At 40.6% G+C, this 10,100-nt stretch overlaps 2 long non-coding RNA genes across 2 annotated transcripts; one reads left to right on the top strand and one right to left on the bottom strand.

Moving 5' to 3' along the window:
• The first annotated feature begins 1,328 nt into the window (after positions 1 to 1,328).
• LOC121109931 lies at positions 1,329 to 5,432 on the top strand. The gene is made up of 3 exons (XR_005855265.1): positions 1,329 to 1,511; positions 4,108 to 4,214; positions 4,799 to 5,432. It is a non-coding gene; the product is annotated as an uncharacterized LOC121109931 (long non-coding RNA).
• On the bottom strand, positions 3,918 to 8,184 carry LOC101751848. Its single transcript, XR_005855264.2, has 3 exons — positions 7,128 to 8,184; positions 5,548 to 5,645; positions 3,918 to 4,888 (listed from the first exon to the last, which is right to left on the bottom strand). It is a non-coding gene; the product is annotated as an uncharacterized LOC101751848 (long non-coding RNA).
• Positions 8,185 to 10,100: the final 1,916 nt, after the last annotated feature.

Here is a 10,100-nt window from a genome sequence, read left to right as displayed (position 1 = left end):
ATATAACCAGGCTTATTTGTTAGCTCTGTATGTACATGCATTTTCCTGGGGGTAATATCGTCTCCAACACAATACTTCTGTTGGGATTAGTGGCAGAACTAGTGTTAACAATGTCAGTTACAGAGCAGGCTCTGTAGTACTAAGTACTGTATCAACATCATATAAAATATGCTCTCTGACCTTGGGAGCTCATAAACTAGGTTATGATAAGTTGCAGCTGGCTGATGAGGTAACAAGCGAACAAGATATCATATCCTAATTAAAGGAGTTGGCTTGCTTTCCACTTGGCTACTGTAGTAAAGGGAGTTACTTGGAAAGCTGCTCGTTTTCCTACCTTGTGTTTGAATAATGTTTATTAATCATTGCTGATTTTTCAGTGCAGTTCTTTCCCCCCTCACAGCCGTGAAACAGGGGAAGGTCTTTCTGTTTCCCTTTTAGCATGAGCTTGGCAGCCTGAGTGACTCAGGGTGAGATTTTATTCTTCTCCTTTCATTTCCAACATGATGTGTTTACCATATTTTAGACTGGTCTGTAGACAGCCCAACCTTTCTCATTTAGAAACAAGCTAGACTAAACTAATAGGTACATTTGCCTAAGATTCCCAAGAGCTATTTCACTTTTATTATCTCTACAGCAGTTGAGAAGTGAGGTGATATAGTTCAGATACTCTTTCAGAGGGACAAACAAACTTACTTTGAAGACATAACTGTAAAAATTTTTTCCAGGAGAAAGTCTCTAATCCAGTATTCCATTTCTTTTAGGCTCTCAGGTATATTTATTTTGCCTTTCTTTCTATTTAGTACATCTAGGTAAAGAAGTGAGAGGAAAAAAGTTTTTTTTTTTCCTAACGTTTTGAGTGTCTTCTTTTGTACACAAATCTTAATATTTTATAAATCTTGGCACAAGTATTTGAACTCTCCAGAATTAAACTGGTAACCATTAACAGAGCAGGCTTTTAGTTATGAACTCTAAACTATGTTCAATCCAAATCTCATAAATGCCAGTGATTCACCTAGTAAAGACACAGCAACAGTAATATATGAGCAATAGAACGGAATAGAGTACATATTTTTCATTTGAGACTACATAATTTGAATCATACCATTTAAGCATTAGGTGGGTTGATTTTACAGGTTATTCAAGAAATTTTCAGTGTAGACACACTGAAAAGGAAAGGAAATTTTATTTAACAAAGCAACAAAGTGACTCGATCTGATCTAACCATCAATTATTTGCTAACACTGAGTCATCAGACTGAAGCTGCAGACGTCCAGGGCATTTTTGAGTTTTCAGATTTGTCTTTCATGAGTGTTCTAAAAACCTTTTCACTTGCTGAAGGGCGCACATGCAGTTACTGAGACTGTTGTCATCTCATGCCATTGTTACCTACTCTCTGTTCCAGACTGCTCTCAAAGTGGCTTGTTTTACTCTTCAACCTTAGGAAAGTGCAAAGTAATTGTCATGCCTGGTAATATGAAGTATCAAACTTAGTGGAAGAGTTTGAAAGAAAGGTACGCCTTTTATTAGAACAATCAAGTATTCTAGGTAGTTTAGTTTGGTGGAACTGCTCTAGGAGAGAGTACTTCTGGGGGGAGCTAGAAGGAAAAAGTACCTAATAGGTTGTTATACCCAAAAACTATCAGTGGAAAGTTAGATGGTAATCAGTAAGCACATGCTTCTCCCATGTTGATAAGACTTACTCCTCTCCAAGATCACAAAATATGTGACCCCTCCTTTGTTTGTTCTCTCTAATAAATTAGCAGATGCAAAAATACTTTCACAGGCTTTAGATAGAATTCTAAGACTGCATTATGGCAATCTACCATGAACATGGTCAAAATAAGAATTTTGATAAGAATCCAGTTTGGTCACTCATAGAACCATAGATATCAGATATCTTCTCAGTTGGCACCAAGTTCATTCCAACTCTGCTGACTGGATGAAAAAAAAGCATAAAATGCAGCTCTTCAAACCACTGGCACACTGAACAGAAATAGTGAAAAGGCTAAAGATGAGGATACTCTACACACAAATTTCAGAATAGGCAGTCCTTGGTCTCATTTTATCTTCTCAATCTCTATGCAGGAAAAAGGTCTTGGCACAGCAGAATAGAGAGGCTGTGGGGTCTCCTCCTTGGAGATCTTCAGAAGCTGCCTGGACGTGGGCCTGGGCACCCTGCTCTGGGTGGCCCTGCTGGAGCAGAGAGTAGGTCAGATGGACATAAGCCATGCTGGAATTCTGTGAAATGAAACCTCCCACCTCATATTCTCCCAGTTCAATTTTTCTCTCTTGGACTAATTGCCATCATTTAAATCTTGCCATACCTTCAGGCTGTAGCATCACACCTACTCATTAAACAGAGCAATCATATTAAAATCATCTTCTGCAGACATAAAGACTGTGACTAAGTAACTTCTAATTTAGCACAATATTCCTATCTTTCAAATGACTTGACAGTGCTAAAAGGAACTGCTGCTGTAAGCCCTTGATCAAACAAAAAATATTCTTATACCTCCATATTGTTTATTTCGTCCGTCCTGGTTTGTTCCATGAAGAGCTGTCATAACATTATCCAGATAACAAAATTCACCTGGAAGATTTAACATATTGCATGAAAAACAAGCAGTGATCAGCTAAAAAATGTCAAACTGGGAAGCTCATAATAACTGCTCACCACTCATAATGGTGAGCAGTTGCAGTCACTGGGATGATTCACACGAGTCAGTCACTGCTCAACTATGCCAGTAAAGATCTCACAATTTTGCTCAGATCCCATAGAGACCTTATAGAAGACTTCCAACTTCTGATGCATGCAGTATGACATGCTTTCAGAGAACAGATGCATGTGCTGCAGAGGGAATGGCTGGTCACGAACAGACGAACTGCCTTATTTAGTGTGACAATATCCATGTTCCCTAGTACTCTTCAGCACTTGCCAGATGTTGTCAGTTCTCTCTTCAGAAGATGAAAGGGCTAAGAAGATACATAAATCATAGATGATAAGAGGATGCGACTACAACCCTTGGGCCTGACAGTTGATATTAGGCTGCTCCCGTGCCTTTGCCATCTTCAGTACATTGCTCTCCACAGGGCCTACTGACACATCCTCCTGGTTTTCACACTCATAGAACAAATTCAGCTTGGCATGTAACTTACAGAGAAGTAACACACTAGTATGAGAATGAACTTGTACCTCAGGAAAGTCAGGATTTTAAAATGAATAATACTTTTTTCAGATGCCACTGAGTTTTGCAGCACTTTGAAGTACAGATCAATCTGCCAAGTATCAATGAGCATAGAAGAGTAGCAGGACATGTCCCCCCAGCATATGTTTTATCATTTGTTCAGACAGGTTAATGAAAAGTTCTTACTGAAATCTCTGTCGTGCACTCTGCCTGTTGGTCATAGCCAAGAGCATTAGCATGAAATATATAGTTATCTAGAAATATGGAATTTCATTATAAAAATGAAGTCTATTTGTCCTGCAAGATATGAAACAATATTGGAAACCCTGGATTTCATGTTCAGCCCTGAAGAAAACTGTGCTGGAGGGCGTGTTCTTCCTGACCATTTCCTCCCTTCCTCCATCCCATTTAATGTGTCCTTGAAATTCCTTAGAAAAAAATGACCCTAAAGCTAAAAGCCCACCATTTCATTTGGAGAATGAAATGCATCAACATAATGATACTACTGTGGTTCCACCAGCGGGTGCTTCTCATTGTCTGAGTGCTAGGGGATCTTATTTGCTATTTGTGAGCCAGTAAACCCACTTATGAACGTATAATTTATGCAAATCCCTTTAGTATACAGCATTCTTCCTCCTTTTCCTTTCTTTTCCTTTCTTTTCCTTTCTCCTCTCCTCTCCTCTCCTCTCCTCTCCTCTCCTCTCCTCTCCTCTCCTCTCCTCTCCTCTCATTTTCCTAATTCTTAAATCTGTTTTACAAAGGAAATCAGTGCATGTTATGTATGAAAATTTTCTCTGTATGTCACTCCCTCTATAGAAAGGGACAAACTGAAATTTCAAGAGAACTTGACTATGTTTTTATTTGAAAACAAACTTTGGATTTAGTGTACCGAGTTTCCTTTTTTTTTCCTTTTGTGCACCAGGTATCTGAAGCCCGTTGGCCTCCCATTATTTCATTACAACACAGTGTCTCTAAACAGTCCAGCCATAGTCTCCAAATCTTAAACTTACCTTTCTTATCTGCTCAGAGGTAAGGTTCTGCTGATATGTCTGTCAGCTGAAACAGCCCAGCAGCTCTTAACTTATGTCCTCAAATGTTTGGCATAAACAGAATTTCTCAGCAAAACTAGAAAGAGCTAGGAGAATTCACCTCATATAACACCAGATCCAGTGTAAAAGGGTGCATCTCATAGAAACAGAAGCTTTCAAGCTTAGTTTTCCAAGCACAGAGCTGAGGTGGGGAGAACAGTATCTGATCCATCACCCCAAGGAGTATGGCTGAGCTCTGCCCTTCATTGGGAACTTCTGGTGTAGCAGTGAGATGTCTGGGGGCCTGGCTGACTGAGGTGTGTCAAGTATGTTGAATACGTTCATGTGTCTCATCTTCAAGTGAGACTTGATGGAAATGTACATAATTCAAAACTAATCCAAGGACAAAATAATTCATCTGGGGCTCAAGGTACGCAGGATGTCAAGGTACTGTCTCTGAGACAATAGATTACCCTACATTGAGTCTAATTCCCCACATACATCCATTATTTGTGTTAGAGAGACATTTTGCAAGTGATAAATGAAAACATACACACCTTGTGCAGCAAAATCTTTTCTCTGCAGGATACAGAGAGCAGGGAATCCATCTCCCGTCAAGGAAAGAAGAATCAGTATGGCTCAGATATGGACAGATCCATCTGGCTTCCCTGAAACCTGAAACAAAGACAAGAAAGAAGTCAGTGGAAGGGAATAAAGACACACTTCAGGAATCTTAAGCCTACACTTTGTGCACTGTACTGAGTTCAGAGAAGCAGTGTGCTTATTCCTGTGATGACAAATGAAGATTAAATGAAGGTATTCACCAGACAATTCCTCCAGTGTTCCCTGATCTGAAATATGTGCTGAACATTGTGGAAGTTGGGTTAGCACTTCTGGCTCAGTGGAAGGAAAGCCTGCAGCTCTGGCAGCATCAAGGAGATAAACAAAACCAAGTCTTGAACATCCTCACTTTCAGGCCCATGCTTCCAGATTGGCTGAAGACTTGCATGGAACCTGTCCCCGTGCTGAGATCTGTGTTAGCCATGGAGAAAGAGCAACATGAAGCTCTGGTGTCTGGCACTGGGTGCAACCTGGAGCTTCCCTGCAGCTTCTGAGACTCTCAAATTTTTTGGTGCTCTATTGGCACTTAGAGCTATGACACTCTGCACAAGCAGAAAGCTTGTTTTAATAAAAAATATGGATGATAGGTTTAATCTTCATGGCCAGCTATAGACTCTAACAAGGTATGCTTTCATTTTTGTGAAATGCATTTTGGTTTTGGGAGAATATAGGAAATCCTACCATGTAACTCCCCATTCCAGACAGTTTCTTACCAAGGCCAGGCTCCAAGGTAGCTCCAGGTTTTGCCTCAGCTATTCCAGCTGCTGCTTGAAAATTCATCTGTGCACAAAGAAGCCTTTGGGGTGACCAGCTGAGAATGGAATGCATTAAATAACTGATAATTAAAGTTATTTACAAATAGTTTATGGTTAAAAGACTGGATGGGGCAATGGAAAGGAAGTCCAACAAATGGCACCAAATTTAATCACTGCTTCTTATAGGACTAGGTCATGCAAAACATGGAAGATTTCTTTTAATAGATGTTGAACATTATCCCTTTCTCTCTCCTCTCCTCTCCTCTCCTCTCCTCTCCTCTCCTCTCCTCTCCTCTCCTCTCCTCTCCTCTCCTCTCCTCTCCTCTCCTCTCCTCTCCTCTCCTCTCCTCTCCTCTCCTCTCCTCTCCTCTCCTCTCCTCTCCTCTCCTCTCCTCTCCTCTCCTCTCCTCTCCTCTCCTCTCCTCTCCTCTCCTCTCCTCTCCTCTTCTCTCTTCATCCTCGTTTTGCTCCATATATGAGGTGCACAGATTTGGGCTTACTCTTCCTCTCCATCCACCCTCCAGCTCCAGCCCATCCCTCCCTCCCAACAGTGCACAGGGGCTAGAAGTGCCACTGCTGGCCTCTTTAAACAGTTGCCTTTTCATTACTCCAATCTGTGTTTATGTGCGTGTGAGTGCTTGTGTATGAGTCTAGACAGCTGCAACTTTGCAATCTTGCTTTGACATTTTCTTGGAGCAAAGTTTGTTAGCTATTGGACATTAGTATCCAACTCTTCTCCATTCAGGTTTAAGAAAACAGGAATTTGGCTTCAGTAACGAAGACTAATGTGATGTTAATTCCTGAAAGTAAATACTCCCCTGCTTTTCCCTCGACATCCTTTTTTAATAGGTACTTTTCTTGTGCCACACACGTATACATGTCATTTTCATTTGTATCAAAAATCTGATTTGGCCAAAAGATTGTTTCTGGCCAAATAGGTCACATTATTAGAGATGCTCACCCTTCTTTCTCTACTCATATCTGCTGTCTCCATCTCTGCTGTCCCTCTACCTGTGGCTTTAATTCCTCAGTGGCTTTCTAGGATAACTCTTATTACTCCTTTTTGGACAATATATTTTGATCACAATCACCCTGACATAAATTCAGATCAGCTGTGCATTTAATGCAGTTAAATGTGGGTATAATGAAACTGTCGTTTTTGTGATGCACAAAAATAAGGTACCACAGACATCAGAAATGGTGCCCTGAGTCAAGTCATTTCTACAAGAAAGAGCAAGCATTAATAACAGAAGTGATTAGTGCTGATTTATGGATCTGTAGTTATCATTTTCAGAAAGAAAAGCAGCCAGGAAAATGTGTTACATTTTCCAGCAATCCACATGAAGCCTCAGCATACTATATCTGAAATTCAGTATCTTTGGTTTTCTTATCCACGAGCTCTAGCAATCCCCAGGGTATGCCCACAGCCTAAAAGAAAACATGGATCAGGAAACATCACTCTTTGCATACGGTAGTTGGCCATGCCTCATCACACTCAAACCCAATTCATCATCTTCCAGACACTATTTCATACCAACCATTTTGCTGTCTCTTTAATGCATCTGTCTGTTTATCTATTCTCAAGTACCATCTGCTTGTCTTGCTCTCTTGCACCGCACATGTTCACAGCTACTACACCTCCAAGGTGACAAATGAGCAGTCGAGCTAATTTCATTGGGATAAACAAGAAAGCAAGAGCCAGATGGAAAGCCATGGAGAGAGCCAATGGCATTGGTGGGAGAAGAGGGAATGTTGGGAGGAGAAATCACCATAACAACGGCAAGTGCACAGAGGGGGTTCTATTCTGTCTATGCCACTAATTGCTATGAATATTTTATTCTTGCCCTGTGGTTTATCCATGTCCAGCCCAATGATTTACTGCCATATGGCATAGTTCAAGGCTTTTTTTTTTTTTTTTTTTTTTCCCAGTAAAGTTTGATTGCCATTATTTTCATTGTTATTTTCATGAGGTTTGGGGGCTTTATTCTGTTTTTGGTGTGTGGACTATTTTCTTCAGACACTCACAGGGAAGCAGGGCTCAGGGGAGTTCAGTGTTGTTATCAATTTGGAAATTACAGGTTTTAATTACTCTAAAAACACAAGCTGATGATTGATAATGTTAATCCAGATCCTGCCTCCTGGTAAACTTTTGTGACTATAAGTCGTTTTTTCTATATGGCACTTTCAGCACTGGCACAGCATAAATATTCTACAGACAACCCTGACTATGCTGCTGGATGTCCAGTTGATCTCAAAGCAGTGGGATTTCACTGCCTGACAAGACACAAAGGTTGTATCTGATTAACTAAACTGGTTTGAAAAACACTTCAGTTAAACCATTGCAAAACTGAATGCATGTGTGTGTGTATAGATTTAAAACCACTTCATATTGCTTTAGCTTACCTCAGCTAAAGACATATCCTAAAGTGAGAGAAGACAGCTTACGATGAACTAAACAGGCTGAAGTAGGCCTAAGCATGAAATGGCTTTCTAAAACATTTTAGCTCTGTTCAGTGTAGTTTCGCTCAATGTATGTTTACGTGGCACAGGACAGATATGCCCTACCTGCTGTGTGGGAAGCTAGCTTAGAGCTAGAAGCAAATGCTTTGCCCAGGCTAATAAGCAATAATTTGCTTGAGAGTGGCATGGTGCAGTATTTCACAGAGATGCCTGTGCTAGGTAGGCATTCCAACACAGCAAAAGCCAGAACTCACTGTTGAGGAGAATCTGATTTATAATTCCTAGTGGCAAACAAATACACATCTAAGGCAGCAGACTGGAAAATTCTCAGCTTCACTGTCATTTCATTCAACAGCAGCTCATTAAATTTAACAATACAGACGATGCAAATATTTTCTTTTACTAATATGAATAGACAAGGCACTTTCAAAATGTCTCTCCTTTTCGTACGTTATCAATGTCATTCAGTGGTAATTGGTTTCTGTTTCTCAACATGTAATATTCAGAGATAAATAAGATGTGAAAGTAACCTTATCTAACTGAAAAATGCCTCTCCCCTTGTTTCCCAAAGTCCAATCTCACTGCTGTGTACATTCAGGGATTTCTTCAAAGACCAATCTATCTGCATCAGAAACTCTTATTTCAGGCTTTTCAGGGTGATGCTTGTCAGAAAAAAATTTGCTTCATTTCCCAGTGCAGTGTAAAGTTTCACTTTGAAGATACACTTTCAAACAATCTCCCCTACACCTACGAGAGTCATTCTTGATGTAATACAAGTGTCTACTGTACTCATTCCCTTTTAAAATCAGTTTTAGCCTCTGTAAAAATAGGGGGTGCTCTGTTCTCATCAAACCAGAGATATTCCGCCACATGGCGTAGAATCTCACTGTATCTTAGAAGGCTTCATGCTTTGTCTGCCTTCACCTTCTAAACACATGGCTCTCCATTAGCTTGCTTGACCAGCTAGTTTTTGTTATGTTAAACAATCATGGAAACGCTGAGGCTCTGATCTATCCTATATTCCTGTCCCTTCCAACTGCACTCAGTGCAATTTGCATGAGAAGCAATGTTAGGACACAGTTTGATTAAATTTTGGTCATGGTATTATGTGATGTGGTTGCACATTAAAGCGGAAGCCTGTGCTTAATGAACAGAATGGTCCTTCCTCTTCTGCAGCCTACGTTCGAAAAAGAAAGGGCACTCATGAGAAAAAAGAGATCCTCAATAAAAACCCCATCAATGGGGAAACTGCATCCTTAAGTTCTTAGTTAAGTCTTTTCTCTGAGGCGTGCTGCAATACATGGAAGACAATGTCATGGTAAATCTTAATGCGTGCTCTCCTAATTATAAATAAAACAAATGCGGTTTGCCTGGAGAAGCTACCCAAACCAAGGACCTTAAATTAATGTTTTTGGGACTGAGAATGCTGTGTGTCTATAAATCACTTAATGAAATTCATATTCTTTGCACATGGAATTGAAATGGGAGAAACTTGCCATAAATTTAGCTGCTGTATGTAAGTGTCTGCATGTGGCCTGGTATTGTAAGAAAGAGACTGAAGTTCTGCTTTTTTCAGATATATCTACAATCTCTGTAGCCATGCTGTTTCAAGAGAAAAGACACCTGCCTAGGCACAACTTAGTGCAAGACTTTCCCCCTTCCTTAGTGTCCATGAGGTGCCTCAGGCCCAGGAAATGGAAGACCCTACAGGAAGACCCTACAGCATCAGTAGGGTAAAACTAACCTGTCTCACGACGGTCTAAGCCCAGCTCACGTTCCCTATTAGTGGGTGAACAATCCAACGCTTGGTGAATTTTGCTTCACAATGATAGGAAGAGCCGACATCGAAGGATCAAAAAGCGACATCGCTATGAACGCTACAGGGGTCACAACCACTCCTGTGTGAACATCAGAAGCTCTGGAAGATAATGATGGTCAGCGCCTGCCTGATGGGGCCTCCTGCAGCCTGCCAGAATGACAGCATGTCAGCAAGACATTTATAGCACACAGCTCAAGGTGTTTCTGAGGATCAGGTTTGGCCCAGGCAGACT

This window comes from Gallus gallus, chromosome 2 (genome assembly GCF_016699485.2).
Source record: "Gallus gallus isolate bGalGal1 chromosome 2, bGalGal1.mat.broiler.GRCg7b, whole genome shotgun sequence".
Taxonomy (NCBI): domain Eukaryota; kingdom Metazoa; phylum Chordata; class Aves; order Galliformes; family Phasianidae; genus Gallus; species Gallus gallus.
The sequence above is the reverse complement of the archived record's forward strand: the minus strand, read 5'-3'. Positions and strand labels throughout refer to the sequence as shown.